Raw genomic sequence first — 18,563 nt, 5'->3', positions numbered from 1 at the left:
AACATTACTCAATTGGGAAGCTTTCGTGTTTTATTTTTCCTTTCTATTTCACTTCATAAGATCAGTTTGCTTCTTTACCAAAATGAACATAAAGAATATGTTTTTATTAATTAATAATACAAAAATTAAAAGCACCAAATTACAAAAACAAATATTCAATATGATAATCGATTATATCGATTTTATTAAATAAAATATAATGATATTGTATGAGGTAAAAATTAGATATGAATGAGATGAATTAAAAAAATGTGACATATATCAAGAAGAATATGTCAAATTTGATTACGCATGATTAATGTCAAGTATAGTCTTAAACGCTTAGCGCAAGCATATACTTTTACTTTATATTTTGAAACTTGATGATTTCAAGGTTCGTTTTTTAAATCACGTATATAAACTCGTTTTGAGGGTAAATAAATATATTGGAACTATATATTGTATAATAAGAGTAATTAGAACAAATGAAACATTACGTAACATAACTTAACTCTTAATTATGGCTAAGTTCAATGCCAAAACGGTTGTGATTATAAAGAATATACATTGTACTTGTACATAACAAATTACCTATTCATTAAATATGGTTTATTAATTGTACCTAAGCTAAGTAAGGCAAAACGTATACGTAGTAGAGGGGAGAAATTGAAAATGGAGGCATAATTTAATTTTCCAAAAAAAGTGTTTTTTTTAATTAAGAAAAAAAAAACAACTCAATTTAAGTTAAATCCTTAGTGAAAAACATAAAATATGTAAGTCGTAAATTTGGATGACGTATTAAATCATAAGCTTTAAGAAATAAATATTTTTAGTTAATAATATATGTCATGTAAATTGAGATTAAAATCTTTCGACGTTGTAATATTAGACAGAAGATATCAATTTGTTTATTTTTTAACAAAACGTCTTGAATTTAAATTTTAAATATTAAAATTTTTAAAATAAATTAATTAGATTTTAATATAAATATCAAAGATTCGTATAAATATTAAATGGTTACGAGAAATGATAAGATGAAGAAAAGTCCTTTAAAATGGGACCAAGCTGATTTTGTCTACTACTATTGAGTGGTCTAAATGCTACTCCCTCAAAATAAATGTCCACTACGAAAAAAAATAAAAATTATCCCCAATAAAATTTGCATTTTATAAGTTTAAAGACAAAGTATATTGTTTTCAATTATATTTTATATTATAAGTTTAGAAAGCATCTCTAAATTATTATTTTTATCCGAACTCAATGTTTACAATTAATATAGATATATAATATTTTTATATATAATTTCATCGTGCAATATAATTTTATCAAATATATGTTCATATCATTAATAAAACAAAGTTACGTAATATAAACATTGAAACAACAACCATACAATCTAGGATCTAAAAAAAAAAATTATATAAGCAATCTCATTCTTAGATCGTTTATAACAGAACCTTAATTAATATAGGAAAAATAACTTAAATACACAACTATACGTTTTATATTCTCTAATTTTTTCTTTTTTTTAAAAAAAAATATTACATAATTCTTTTTTTTTTAATTTAGTATAAGTTTATAGATACATAACATTCTCTCTCCTATAATACACGATTACTCATTTTAATGCCTATTTTTTCTCCATTAAAACACTCAACTTAAATCAGTTTTTGGATTTTGAATTTTTCCATTAAAACACTCAACCTTTTAAATCAGTTTTTGGATTTTGAATTATTAATTTTAATTAATTTTAATTAAAACTCCCAATTTTGAAATTTTGAATTTCAAAATTCAAAATATTTGAAATTTCAAAAATTTGAACAATTTCTCTCCCGTTCAGTTCTTAGTCCATCACGTTTTCAGTTCTTCTTTTTCCATAATCGTCTTTCTTCTTCTTAACCCAGTATATTTTATTGGTTTCTTCTTTTTCTTCTTAATCCATCATCGTCTTTTTCTTTTTTTTTTTCTTCTTAATCTATCATTAAATACGAATGAAATAATTTCTTCGTTTACTTGACCCGAACTCCGCAACGTCTCTATCATCTTTTGTGCTAATGTAGTTTCCGCTTGTTCACAAGCAAAGTACAAAATAAAGCACAACTTGGTGGAAGTTTTTTCCTATTCAACTTTGACCTCACTTTTCCATGGAATTTACAATTATTTAGTCCTTTAACTTTTGCCACATAAAAAAAAAAAGTATTTTTCACAACCTTTAAATTTTCATTTATAATAAATTAATGAATGTAGATTTTATAGGGTGCCAAATTGTCCCAAACAATGCATGGTGTTTTAGGGTTTGGTTGAAGGGCTTACCCTAATTAGGAAATAAATCAAGCAAATAGCATTGCCACACCCCAATACTAGGTGTTTGTAGGTTAACAATACATCTCACTTGGTTAGTTTTGCTTTTATACTCATAAAATATCTTACCACCTTAGACAACTTGTACCTCAAACTAATTTTATGAATAATTTATTATATTATTATTGCGTAGATACTTAATTACTTCATCACCACTTAGATTTCGATATATGAGAAGTAATCATGTTCTAATATTTTGATTTCACTATGATTTAAATTTTAGATTATTGATCACTTGACTATACCTTTAGGTGCACGTCTCGTGGCTAATTTGTATGGGATAATTTTTTTTTATAATAGTAGCCAAAAAAAATGTTCACACAATTCAATTACTTAACAAATAATTACAAACACTATGTTAAGGATCAAACTAATAACGTGGTAAATATACTAATAGACTATTATGACAAATTAACTATTGTTAGTAGGTATTTGGTCAGCGTTTAGACATGCGATTTTACGATGATTCTAACTCATGATTTCATATTCTCCAAAAAACATCATATGTAATTACATGGTGATCCACATCTTGATTTGAGAAATTTTAATACAAAAATTGATCCACAGGTTTATGTTTTGTTAAAATAACTTTACATTTTTGTTTACTAGCCATTTATCTCATATGTAAATAAAATTTATAATCACATCATTAGTTTTTAAAATTTATTATTCTCACCGACATAAAATTTATTATTCTCATCAACATATAGTCACTTCAACTCACACCAATCGATTACTAAAGTGATGAATAATTATGGTCTATAAACATAAAAATATAGTTGCAGATGATATTGACCAACAAATGACTCAAAATAACAATGTTGGTTAGTCTTCTCAGTCACATGATCGAGAAATGCAAGTTCAACTTGAGGAAAATTGTTCATACTATGCGGGAGGATTATATTAAAAAGTACTACACTACAATATACGTTCAATTTTTTTGTTAAGTTAAAGCTAGACGAAACAATTACTTAAGTGGAGATCAAATACCTTTGTAATAATTTACTATGCGACTTAATAATTTTTTTTATTTTTATAAGATTGAATAAATAATTGGGGCTATTTTAATAATTTTACAACTTATGCATTTTTTATGTTTATAAGAAAATATACAACATAAAAATTTCTATATCACATGTCCAATAGTTCAAACAAAATTTCAATTTCATCTTACGATTCGATATCATGATATCATATCCATATCATCTTAGTATATATATATCACAAAGTTTGATATTTTGAACTTGATTGTAATAGATTAAAGCTAGAAAGAGTGAATAAGATGTGTGTTGTTAGTGGTTGTTTATTTATGAATTAAAAAAGAAAATGACTGTGATGTAATGATAAGCATTAGATATTTTAAATTTGAGTCTTAGATACACAATCTCCTTTGTAAACAAATACCTGAGCTTCAATATGAAAATTAAAAAATTAATTTAAATCGACATCAGTATAAAAAACGAAACACTAAATGAGAAAAATAGGACATTGAAACTATTTTAGGGCAAACATATAAAAGTTGTGATCATAAATTAAGGTAATGAATGTGCCCCTACTAACAAAGGTAAAATTATGCTTTAGTTGTCCATCTTTCCAAAAGTTATCATGATGTTTCTGTAACCTTTTCATTTTGTAGACTTTGATGGAACTAATCAATTTTGGAAGAAAAGCAAATATACACAGTTTCCTGTCCAAATACTTCCACTACATAGCAGTGAGAATTATTCTTGATATGTTGTAAATGAGAAAATAAATAAATAATATAAATCATATTTTTTTAAAAAAATCCAAAAAAAAAATAAATGCAATTCGTGTATATTGTTATAATTTATTCTTCTAAAAAAAACATAATTATAATTCTTTTTATGAAATATATTCAAATTAATTTCCTTAATGATATTATACTAAAATACACAAACAAAATACTAAATAATTGCTAAACAAAGAAGGTCAAAGAAAAAAAATTAAAAAAATGTTGCTATGTAGGATTGAACATGCAAAACCTAGGCTAAGTAATTTCAGCAGAACCTAATTATAATTATACGCTTCTATTGTTCAAGCAGTGTCACTTTTATTATATAGACCTTTTATGTTTGCTTTTGTTTCATAACCTTATATATGATTTAGCCATTTTTTTCCGAAAAGAAGTGTCACGTGACACCCTTTCTCCCTTCCTAAACCCGGCCATGTGTTTTGTTATATTTACATGACTTCACACAATTATTTTTGATATTTTATATATTATTTTTTTTCTATTCAGTATTTAATATTCACGTTAAAGTTTAAAAAACTTAAATTCATGTATTACGAATATCTATTTTGGAGATTAATACTCTCAACAAGATAGACATTGTTCAGAATGTTGAGTTAATTAATCTTAAAACAAAACATATTTAATAAGCTACTAATACAACTTCTAAATAATTCGAAAAGAAAGATATTTTAAGTTATAATTAATGCAATAAAAGTACACGAGGTAATGTAGGGTCAATGAGAGGAGTATAGTTCTCTAGACATGGCATAATACTAGCTCAATTATTGTACTTCCAAACTCTTGCACCAATGTCAATTACAGCCATACTAATCTAACGTGTCGTTTGATAGAGTATATAAAAATTATTCAGTAACATTATCTAAAAAAAAATATTAAATTTAATAATGTTAAAAGTTAATTTATTAGAGATTAATGTTCTCTTTATATTACTTTGCAATTTTATCTTAAATCGTGTTTACTCTTAGGTTAACTTTTTTTTTAGTTCCTTTGATGTATGCATCTAATATAATCTTGTATGGGCTTATATCCTAGGAACTAATTTATGAAAGAATACATATTATATAAAAAATACTAGTTTTGATGTATGCAATTAATATGCTTTTTTTTTATTTCGTAGTTTTAAATATGTTGAGTTTTATATTTCAAAATTATTAAAGAGAAACAATTTTTTTAAAAAGAATTAAAAAGTAAAGTACAAGATATATATATATATATATATATTATTTTTAACACACCACATGCTATAATAAAATAATATTTAGCGATAATAAATATATCATAAAATTAATCAAAATACGATGTAAATTTAATATTAAAAAAAATGTTTTACGTTTAGTGCAAGCTTTTGAAGACATGTCGATAAATTACTAAAACGTGTTGTCGATAAAAATGGGAACTAAATGTACGTTGGTCATAGCAACTTGAAGAAAAGCTTACTCCTATTAACACCACTTTCAATTGTCGTCAAGTCAATAACTTATTAATAACATTATTCAGTTTCATATTTTTAGATTACAAAATTGACAACACACTTTTGAAAGTATATCTAACTAAAATTATAGTTTTTATAATATATACTATCAGGTGTCTGCGTTAGCGCAGGTTCAACCAAATTTCATTATGCTAAAGCTATGTTTTTCTAAAAATATCTTAAATTATTACATTGTGTTTTTAAGATTCTTTTTAATGTAATTTTTAAATATGTAACACAATAGAAACTAAAACGAAGAATTAAAGTTTTCAAATCATTATATTTCATTTTTAATATATGACTCCCTCCTTTTCGATTTATATGAATTTATTTTTTAATTTCATTTCAAAAAGAAAATAACTTCTGAATTTTAATTTTTTTATATATCATATTTAAGATCACAGAATTAAAAAGTATTTCAATAAACAAAATTTAAATATACATACAAATTTTATTTTAAATTTTGATTGATTTTACCTAATATGATACGTGATATATAATTATTAAGACCTAAGCGTAATCATAATTATATTTACTTTTGTATAATATATAAATATCACAATAATTCATACAAAATGAAGAAATAACAAAAATGAGGTAATACTAATAAGAATAATTAAAGATGTTTCTAGAACTATTTAATTTTTTTATTATCATTCTTGGTATATTTTTGTTTGCGTGAGGGTACATTTTTATCTTTGATCATCATTCACTTCATACATAGAAAGATGTTTCTAGAATTATATATTCTTGATAGATTTTTGTTAGAATTAAATTATTTCGTCTTTGATACAAATATATCATCCTATTAATTTTTATTTGTAAAGTTACTTTTTAACATTTTCTTCTTTAATTTCAATTTAATATATATAATTAATTTTATTACACTTATTTATTTTCAAGTATATTAATTAGAACCAAAATAAAAATGAAAATAATTAATTCATGATAAATTTTTATATAAAAAGTAACATTTTTTATAAGCATAATCAATTGAAAAAATATTAAGAATTAAATTAAAGTAATAATAAAATGCACTAATAATAAAATCAATATCACAATAATTCACAAAAAAGTAAAGTAATAACAAAATAAGTTAATGGTAATAACTATAACTTAAGATGTTTCTAGAACTATTTAATTTTGCTGTTATCATTTTTATTAATTGGAATTACATTTTTGTCCTTAATCATTATTCACTTAATAAATAAAAAGATATTTCTCAAATTATCTATTATTTTTCTTAATAAATTTTTATTAACGTGAAATTACGTTTTTTACTATTGATTGTCCTCTCACTTTACTCTTCTATATAATAAAAAATAGAAAATGTAAATAATATAATTTTTCGATCATATTATAATATGTTAGTGAAAGAGGAGTTTGCCGTGTTTGACTGAGGATATCGGAAAGTAACGCCGGCGGGAGGGAGAGGGCCCCACAAGGTAGTGTCCCCTGTGGAGCCAACAATAATAGAAGTTATTGTGGGGTCCACTAGTAAACCAGTGTGCCCTCTGGGCTAAGCATTTATTAGGACAATTGCACAATTCCACAAGTTTCTACCCTTTTGGCCCCTAATCTGCAGACCACTTTCATATCCCTTTCTTTTTTTTTTATTTTAATAACATAATTAATGATAAATACGAGAGAGATGAGAATGAGATGATTTGAACAGTAAAAAGATATAAGAAATTGTCGATACGAAAGTAAATATAAAAAAATATAAGTAGTTTGAAGAAAATGTTTTTTTTAAAAAAAAAATCATTTAGATAACTATGACATATTTGTAATCGAACAAGGACGTGAATCTTAATAATAAGATTTAAATATCGAAAATTAAAGGATGTTTCTAGTCCGCTATCGAATATCTGTTGTTTCATTTATTATGTTTAGCAATTCAAAGGCGGAGCTAGGATAATGAATCTGAAGATCTAAAATTTTCTTAAGAATCGTTAATCAATTTTGTTGGGTTCACAAATTAATACACATATATATTTAATTAATTTTCTAGTACTAATATAGAGTCTATAAAAAGCTATTGGATTCGTTCGAATCAACGAAACCTCACCTAACTCCCCCTTTTATTTAGCATAGCTATTTATTCTCTTTTTAATTGTTTTAATCAGGCATTTCTATTTTTAGTATTTGCAATATAGACATGATTTAATAAAAAAATAACATTTTTTTATTTAAAAAAATAAAAACAAAACAATTTATACATTACTTTTTTCAGATTCTATTTATGGGAGTATATTTTACCGAGAAAAAAAGAAAAGAAAACTTAGCTAACGACAACGTTTCCAAACACTAAAAGTTGGCGCCGTTTGTAACGGCAAGTTTCCAAAATCCCGTTTTGGTCTTTTTAGCGAAATTGAGCTTTAACGGTTACGGACTTGAAACGGGATTGCGTTACAGCTTATAATTTATTTAGGAAAAGGACAGAAAAGGAAATGCATAAAGATAAGATAGGTACACATCCTGGACCTGCTTTACATCATGCAATAGGAATGCTCCACGTGTCAACATGTCATATTATGGACACGTGTACAAATCATATGGCGCCAGACAGTTGAAGATGGAATAAAATTTTGTTACGTCGTGTCATGGAGTTTGCGTGACCACTTTGGTAAAAAGTTCGTATCGTAACGGACCTTTTCTTTTACAACGTATTCTACATCATGCTTGCGTTTGATATCTTTATTTTTATTCGATATTTCGTATTTGTATTGAGATTGAGAAATTTTACATCGAAAATAAACACATTTTGAAGATCTGAGGGGTTATTTAATATGATTGGACAAAAATAAGTTAATTTATGTATTAATTTTTAATTTGATATGACATATAATAGGTAGATAAGAAATAAGTTATTCATGTATTATGTTGAATCTGCCTCCCTCTTGATCATTCATATGGTTAAAGGTATGAGGCAGGTCAAAGATAATACTAAACAGATTCAATCCATGAGTTCTCTCTTTTATTTACTCCTTCTAAAAAGTAATACTATAACTGATTTGCTCGCGACATTGCAAAACAACTACCTTTATCACCAAGGCTATAAATCTTTCTTCTAATATATGTGTAGCATTGAGAGAATCTATATGTCATTTTATGCGGGAGTAACTAATTTTATTAACTAATATATGCATGTATAATGGAGAAATTCACTCGTAACTAATCTTACATTATGAATACTTGCACTACTCTAGCTAACTGACGAATAACTCCTAAATACTATTATAAGAATGATCATTAGCGATATTTAATTCTTAATTGTCGTTAACTATGTATTTTTAGGGGTAATTGTCACTCTTTATATATGTCCCTAAAATCTTTAGCGACATTGGTTCTGATGACACTTAACTAATACCGATAAAAACTTTAACACTCTTTATTAATGTCAATATTTAATACCGCTAATAGTTATTTTTATTGTATTGAAATATTATTGTTTGGGTAATATAGTTTCAATTGAAAAAAGTTAGCTTTTTTTAAACATATTCCTCAATTTATTTATTTTTGTATTTTTAGTTCAAAAAACATAAATAATATTGAGATGGAAAGTTTAGAGAACTAAATAAACACAAGGGAAGAAGAAGAAAAAATCATTTGAACACCGGTGATCATCATTATTCACAGAAAAAAAAAACAATAATAAATACGAGTATTCTTAATCAATACTTATATAAATTTCACTTAAGATTTAGAGTTTTTGAACGCAGTGATTTAACTCAATTGTGGCTAAATATTTCCATGACAATAAAAAAAATCTATTACTACTAAATATCTCTTTTGTTTTGTCGTATTATTTAAGTAGGAAAACCCGTAGCTTTCTCGTTGATTAATTAATTAAGCACCATTTTGTAATCTTTTAATTGGTGGGTTAAGTGATGACAATTGACAAGTTGTGTTAATTAAGACAGGATAACACTAATTAGTGCAACAGCAAGCATGCTTAATTAATTTAATAAGGTTTTAGGTTCCAGCTAGAGATTAGGGTTGATGGGGATATTGGGGAACACAAAGAATGATGTATGTATTATGTGTACAAACAAATTACTTATGAGATTTCCTTTATCATAACAAAGATTCAACAATCAACAAATTTAAAACCAATAATTATGATCATAACCATGGTTTATAATTGTGTTAGAGAATATACCTTTTTGCACCAATATGAGATTATTAATTTTACAAATCTTAATGTGTTAGCTATAATTGAAGATGCGAAATAAATTAAATATAAATTTTAAATATTATTGTCGTATAAATTTGTGTCACTATTATCAAAATAATTTTTTTTAACCGACCAGTACACTCCACTTTTTCTTCTTCTATGAGATTATATTTGTATTTGTGCTTTGTATGCGTCTAATGTATATATTTTTTTTCTTTTGGAGGAATTCAAATAGAAAATCTTCATTAAGATTGGAGGAATTTTAACCGTCCCACTCAACTGATATTCAATATTCTCCTTATGATATGTTGCAAGGTTTTCTTTGTTGGTGTTGGTAAACATACATTATATTGACTTATACGACAAGAAATATATGTTGTGACATCTTTGACCATCTATTATTTTATAAAAAAAAAATAAAATATCTTTTTTTAATTAATTTTTACTTATGACGTTTTACTTTATAAATTTAACTAATCTTCAAATTAAGAAATGACATTATAAATGCGTAACTTTCGCATGCAAGAAAAACCAATCATAGATTAAAAAAAAGTTGCTTAAATGTGGGCTCTAGATTATATTATTATTATGTGTATTGTATTATATATTATACTTTATATACTATACTATTAAGTCATAGTCTTTGACCTTCTACCATTGGCTAATTTTGTCCAACAAAATGGAAATCTATTTTATTAATTAGTTAATTATTATAATAAACATTCAGATGTTGTTGCTGGCCTAGGTTGTCCACAAATAGGCAGCAATATATTCTTTTATTATTTTAAAAAAATATTTAATTTCCCATCAAGCTACTTTCACAACTAATAATATTATATGATATAATTGGTACACTATTTCTTCTGTTTATTGAGACAAGACAGTCCACCATCACAAGCCATGTTTAATTTTTAATGTTATCTCTAAATATCCAATAAACAAGTTGATAAACATCGAAGCTAGTAACAGAGTTAAAAATTTCTTAAAGACTGTTCAGAAATAACAATTTATTATGTTAAGGATATTGAATATATGTTATTTAGTCATTTCGCATATTATTCTACTTGTATATATGTTTTCTTTTCGAGAAAGGGTGTTCAATTATATGACTACGCCACTGTCACGATCCAAATTCGGGCCGCGACTGGCACCCACACTTACCCTCCTATGTGAGCGAACCAACCGATCGAACCTTAACGTTTCAATGTAATAACAACAAAAGTAATGCGGAAGACTTAAACTCATTAATAAAAATCAATAATCAACTTCTATAACTCAAAAACTTATCATTATCCCCAGAATATGGAAGTCATCACCACAAGAACATCTACAATCAAATGACTAAACTAAGAGTATTCTAAAAGCTAAAAATACATAAGAAGCTAGTCCGTGCCGGAGGTTCAAGGCATCAAGACGTGACGGAGGAGATCCAGTTCAAGCTAGAAATGTTAGCTCACCCTGAAGATCCGGTGTGACGAAGACTGGCTTGAATTACTGTTGAGTCGAAGATGACGGCACGTTTGCTGCATTCCACAATTAAACAAGAAGAAAACAATAAAAGTAGGGGTCAGTACAAACACGGGTACTGAGTAGATATCATCGGCCAACTCAAAATAGGGAACAGTATATATCAAGTATTATCATAAATCAACTATAAAACTCAACATGTAACAACAACAAGTACTATAATCATCAATAAGTACCATCAAATTCACACATGAGGACTCAAGCCCCAATACCATACTCATTTGGGAATCATGTTCGTTAGATTGAGTATATTAACATCTTTCAAGATTCATTGTCTTTCCTCCTCTTGTGTCGGTTCGTGACACTTCGATCCCCTAATTCTATGTGTCGGAACGTGACACTCCGATCCCCTACATGTGTCGGAACGTGACACTCCGATCTCCTATATGTGTCGGAACGTGACACTCCGATCCCCTACATGTGTCGGAACGTGACACTCCGATCCCCTACATGTGACGGAACGTGACACTCCGATCCACTAAATCTATGTGTCGGAACGTGACACTCCGATCCACTAATATCATTCTGTAAATCATCAAGCCTTCTCTATACCAAGGCATCCTCAATCCCATTACTTTAATTCATCAAGCCTTCTTCTATACCAAGGCATCATCATTAATAATGTATATTAAAGTTTCTTTTCAAGATTTGGGATTCAATATTTTTGATCATGCTTATCTTATCAAAATCACATAATCATATTCATGCAAACATACAATTAAGCATATAGTAGGGTTTGCAATACTACAAATACATATCATTCTCTATTAAGAGTTTACTATGAAAACATGAAAACCATAACCTACCTCCACCGAAGATTAGAAATCAAGCAAGCAAGTTCCCAAAGCTTTGTTCTTCTTCTCGTTTCTCCTCTTTCCCGTTCGTTTTCTCCCTCTCTTTCTGTTCTTTTCTTCTTTTTCTTATTCAACCCTCTTTCTTTTACCCTAATTAGTATATAATTAAGAATAAAAGGTGGCAATAATACCCCGCTAATTAACTTAGGGTTACCTCTTTTAACCCTCAAGAATTTGAGTTATTAATATAAACCCCCGAAGTCTATAATTAAGGAAAGAATAGTCCAAAAACGTCCCTTAAAACTTCACCAGAAATCCGACTCTGCCTGGGATTTGCGCAACCTGTGACGGGCCGTCGTGCCTGCGACGGTCCGTCCTGCAGGTCGTCGCAGAGTTCAGAGACCCAAATTTCCACCAAGGGTCTGTGACGGTCCGTCACACCTGTGACGGTCCGTCCTGCCATTCCGTCACAAAGTTCAGAGAGTTGATTTTCAGTACCCAATTTCAGATTTTCTAAGTATTTTGGGACGAGACCCCCTCGACGGTCCGTCGTGCCCATGACGTTCCGTCGTGGGGTCCGTCGCTTCTGCCAGTTTTTCCAGAATTGAAGTCTGTTGCTCAAAACGACTAAACGGGTCGTTACAGCCACTGATCGAGGTGGAATCTGAATTTATAATTTAAAATTTTTGTAATAATTTTAAACTAATAAATAGTAATAGTTGAATTTTAAGATAGTAAAAGAAAGTTACTGAATTAATGTGAAATCGTAATTAAAAAGGAAAAGAAAAATAATAAATAATATATTATTCTGTAATTTGGGAGGGGATACTATTAACACGTGTGAATGTGATTAGTCAATTTAATAATCCTATTTTTTTTTTTTGGGATATGAGTCACTTTTCTTAATTTTCCTTTTAACTTAATTCTTTGTTATTATCTATAAATGGTTGGTTGAATTTTTTCATAAGATGTTTAAAATTCTTTGGTCATTGAAAAAATTGTCACTATTGACATGACATTTCAACGAGTTGAATTCTTATAAAACAATGATTAGTATATATGACTTATTTCTTTTAATTCTTATCCTCGAAATTAAAAAGAAATTATAAAGTTTGGAGCATAGGAATAATAAATATTCTTGATTTAATATTTTGTAGTTTATTTATATATATTTTTTTATTTTGAATTCCGTTATTAAAACTGGTAACTTTTAACAACATAGTTTGGGAAGGAGCTTCACAAATTTTTTTTTGGGAGTTTAATTATGAGATAATTTAATCATAAATGTAAATGTTGACTTTTTGCATAGTTATTATAGTATTAAAAAAAAATAAAAATTAGAGCACTAAATTGAATATCCATATATCACTTTATTTATAAGACGAGAGCAAATTCAAATGAGAAAGTGGAAGTTCAATTCAAAAGTATAAAAAATTGATAGATACAAATGATATTATGATAAGTCCTAATCTAGATGACTTTAAATATTGTTAATACATTATTCATTTTAATATGTTGGACCATGATAACAAGACACTCCGTCCAATGAAATATTCGTTAAAAAGTTACACGATATAAATAATTTAATTATATATTATCTCTGTGAGTTTAGATTTTTTTATATTTTAGAGATTAATTTTTGGAAAATATTACATTTTCATAAAGGGGAAAAAGCCTAGCGTCAACAATTTTTTTTTATACACATATATAGATTAGTCATGTTTTAAAAAACACGATTTTACAAACTTTATTACATAGCACCAGCCGAACACAAAAAGAAAAAAGAAAAAAGGGGATATCCTCCTTTTTGCTTTTGCAACTAGATTTTCTTCTTTTTATGATTTTATTTCTTCACTTTAATTAAAACAAAAGATTACTTTATTTTTGATAGGTATTTATTTATCGCCAATATAAAAGCGTGATTAACAATTGTCATACACAGAATAAAAATTATAAATCTATATTACATTTAGTAAGAGTGATTTATGATTAGTATTTTACTCATAGATTTAGGAGGAGGTGGTTGATGAATATTACCAATAATTATCACAAAAATAATATATATTTATGAGCATTAGTTAAGACTTTGTAATCTAATAAGACGACTAAACCACCAATCCATTTAGCAAACATGGGCCAAACTCCACCATCATTTTGGGAGAAGATAAGTTTTAATAATACTAATTAAATTTTAAATATCCCAAATGCACAGACTATATATTTGAAATTATTTTTAATATTATGATGGGACCATGTTAATGTGTCAAAATATTAGTGATTAATGGGCTTCGAATTATGGCCAACCATGACTTCTTCATACGATCATGTTTCACCAACTATTAACAAATATATATTACTACATTAAGATTAATTAATCCTATCTTTATACGTTTTTTTTTTCATTTGACCATGTAAACGATAATTAGTAAAGATACATATTACTCAATGAATTATTGAGATCATATATTGATATAAGCTGATATAAACATTGCTATTATTTGAAAAATGCATAATAATATATTTAAGGATAAGTACGACAGAGGTAGAAGACTAAATACGAATTTGAATGATACAATATTTTTTAATTAATAAAATATGTGGAAAAAATTAAAAATGAATAAATTATTAACACTTGAATTTTTTATTTTTAAATTTAAAATTCTGACTTCGCTATTATAATAATTTAAAAAAATATTTTGATTGGTTATGTTGTGTCAAGAAGAACATGTTATGAACAATGAAACATAGGGAGCTTTTGTTTAAATAAAGTTTTTTATTTATTTGAATATAAAAATATTAGCCCCACCGTCCTACCTTTTTATATAGTACATAATTAAGGTTTTAGTAGGTCTCAAAGACAACATCTAATCCTCTAATTAGTCATAATTAGAAACCTAAGCTTTGTCCTTTAAATATAAACACTTTATTAATTAATACAAATCAATTAGATGTATAGTAGTCAAATTTATAATCAATTCCCCTAGATTCTCATCAAAATTAAAATTGTTTAAATTTTTTTTGTAATTATTGAAACAAGGTAGGTGCAAACAAAAAGGACATAGGTAGAAAAATATTTTTATTAGTAGAAAATAGAAGTCAATAAAAATAATTTGTATCCACAAAATACTCAAAAGTATATTAAATGGTTCTACCAAAATAATAATAATAATATATTTCATATTTGATTTTTTTAAAATAGAAACACGTGTCAACACATGATAGGCTGCTTAAATTTTATTAAAATATTGGACCACCATTTTCTATAGGACATCAGCAATGACGATCCCAGGCCTACCTGTTGAGTTCAGTACCGAAGCTATGAACGGAAGGGGTTCATTTTAGGAAAAAAAAGAATATTACTCGTATGAAATATCGAAAGATGAATTTTTCGATGAAAATTCTGTTAACTAAGAGATAATTAGATTATAAGGTTTTTTTTCACGAAGAATGAACAAATATTTCACCGTTTAGTATATCCACATAAGATATAAGGGGAGAAAAACACTCTGTAGCTAATTCTTGATCAATATATTTTTACGTTGTAGTAAGTTAAAGAAGTTTCAAATTCCTTTATATCATGAATTATATACGAATTTGGTTTTCCAACCATCACTAGTGCAAGCATTAACAGCCAATTTTTAAAGAGTTTGAATTTTCCGAAGCTAATACTCTATAACAATTTGAAACACTTAAAGAAAACATAACGAGAAAGTGATCAGTAAACGTTATTGCTTCGATTAAAAGTGGGGAGAATATGGTGAGTGGGCCTTTGTACTATTGGGTCATGTCCCTAATATATATATTTTTTTTATATTCACAGAATGGGTTAGTTATATGGGTGAGTATGGGTAGTCAAGGTTTGGCCTAAAATAAGATAAAGAACAGTTGTGGAATCTTTTATAAACTCCAACCACAAATTATTTACTCTTTCTTCATATCATAAAAGTTTTTCCCAATTCAAGAAATCACAACATGGCTTGTCTATTAAAAATAAAAAGTACATTGAACATAATGTATATGGTTTGAGGAACCTCTGGCCCAATTACGTTTTGTGTCGACAATGCTGAGTTTAGTTGATCCCTGTAATTATATACTCTATATATACCTTTAGCATTTTTTTTAATGAATACGAGATTTAACATGATATTGATGGTGAACGCTAAGTTGTTACCAATTTTATTTTTTTTTAAAAAAATTAATGTTATGGACCATAACATGTGCAATTTATTCATTGAACTTCTCCCCCCACAAACAACTTTTGTTTACTATTTCTCAAAGTGTATGTGCTTACAAAGTAGTCCTTTAATTTGGTCCCTTGTTATTTCAGAAATAAGATGCTCTCACATTTAACACATTTTTGCAAAACTCCAAAGGTCAAGAATCAAGATGATTCATAAGCATGTAAGTTCAAGAATGTACCTCCACTAGTAGGGCCGACAAAATTAGCTCGTGAAAATATAATTTGCTCAATCTATCCAAATATGAATGGGTTGATAATTCATCTGTTGATACATATAAGCTCGTTTTAACCCGCCTAATTCAGCTCATATAAATGTTGGGTTGATATATGAGAAACTCAACCAATTACTTCCATAGATGCGTTTTTCTTTGATTTTTTTTATATGTAGTCATAATAAAAATACGCTGATACTTATTAATTAAAATAAATTATAAGAAAAGACACGAAGATTAAAACCTGATAAGAGTCGAATCGATTGGACTACGATCCATTAGTTAATTCTTTCAAGCCCAAAGAAATTTCAATACAAGCAACTTTTACCTACCCATTGTATTGATTTAGTCCATTTAATCTATTCAAATTCAATTTAATCCGCCTATTTAGCGGTCCTAATTATAGTGACTTCAGGACATTGGGTATATGAACTGTTTGTAGTTTTAATAGCCCATCTTAATTTACAGGCCCATTTATCTCAAGAGCCCAATAATCAATATTTTTGGAAAATTGAAGCCCAATTTCGGTTTCAAGTAGTCCAAGCCCGTTACATCAGGCCCAAAAGTCTCCTGAATTATAGGCTGATATTTACCCAAATATTTCCTTTTTAAACAACAACTTTTTAAATTATGTCCATTTCTTAAAAAGTTGTGCAAACATTTCACTTGAGACTGATAAAAAATTAGATTTAGATTTAACGTTTACCAAGTTTAAAATCGTACTCTAAAATTAATTTTTCATAAATTTCAAGAGAAATTAAAAGAAGAAGAAGAAGATTGTCACTTGTTTAATAGTTGTCCAATAACCTACGAAAACTTTAAGTATAATAATATATTTAATGTAATCTTATAAATAAAGTTTTGAGAGAATAAGATGCGTAAAGATACAGGAGAAATTCAATTATAAAGTCAACGAAGTAATGACTTTAGGTCCCCTGAAAAATAACACTTCAAAATTATTCAATGGTAATATTTATAATATAAAATAATTACGTATTTATTCAATCTTTTATCGATTATTATGCATATATTTTAATTTTTAAAATTATTTTTCTTAAATTCTTTGAGATGTCTCTTAGACATTTCAAGTTTAAATTAATTAACTTATCGAACAATTAAATTTGAAAGATATTATCTTAACTTTGAATCCTTTTAAAGCGTAACAATCACTATGATTTAGACCTCATTTTGTAATTAAATGTAATACAAAATATTACAAGTAAAAATGGTACTCCAATTGGTATTCGTCATGTGAAGTCTCATTTTTAAAAATTATTCGTACTATTTCTATAATATTTTGAGAGTTTGTATAATAGCTGACTCAATTGATAAAAATTTCAAAAATTATAATCAATAAAAATGTATCTAAAATATAAACATTTGTTATTTTATATAACGTATGATAATTTATATATCTATATTCATGTCTTATAAATTATTACAAGAAATAATATGTAACCAATTGAAAATAATAGCAATTAATTATCATATATTTCATTAATTTACTAAATCAACAAGAACTACTTTTTAAAAATTTGACCTTAAACATATTAGTCAAATGAGCCCTTATGTCTATTAAAAATATAATATTATGTATAAAATAAAAATTTCTCAATTTTTGAATTGCAAAAATTAGAGTTAAAATTGATATTTTCCACTCATTCTCCTCTGCATAGAATCTTTTTTGATCCACATTTGATTCAATTTTTTTGTAGCAATATATCAAATCTAAAATCACAATACATTTTTACACTTGAATGCAATTGTAATTTCCAAAATTGTCCAACTAACTAGCCACCTTGTATCAATCTCTAAAAAATTAATTAAGAAATCAAAAATTTTGTACTATCAAAAAGTGTTAATTATTTGCGATGATAGTTATCAAAGACATATAACAAAATCTAATTAAAATTGTTATACTTACAAGTTACAGCAATTGAGTATCTCAATCATTCTCTAACAAATGCTTTTTTATTGTAGGTAAAAATTGTAGACAAAATTAATTTAGAGCTACTTTCTATTTCTTAA

The sequence above is a fragment of the Solanum lycopersicum genome, chromosome 3 (genome assembly GCF_036512215.1).
Source record: "Solanum lycopersicum chromosome 3, SLM_r2.1".
In the NCBI taxonomy this organism is placed as follows: Eukaryota; Viridiplantae; Streptophyta; class Magnoliopsida; order Solanales; family Solanaceae; genus Solanum; species Solanum lycopersicum.
This window is presented reverse-complemented; position numbering follows the sequence as displayed.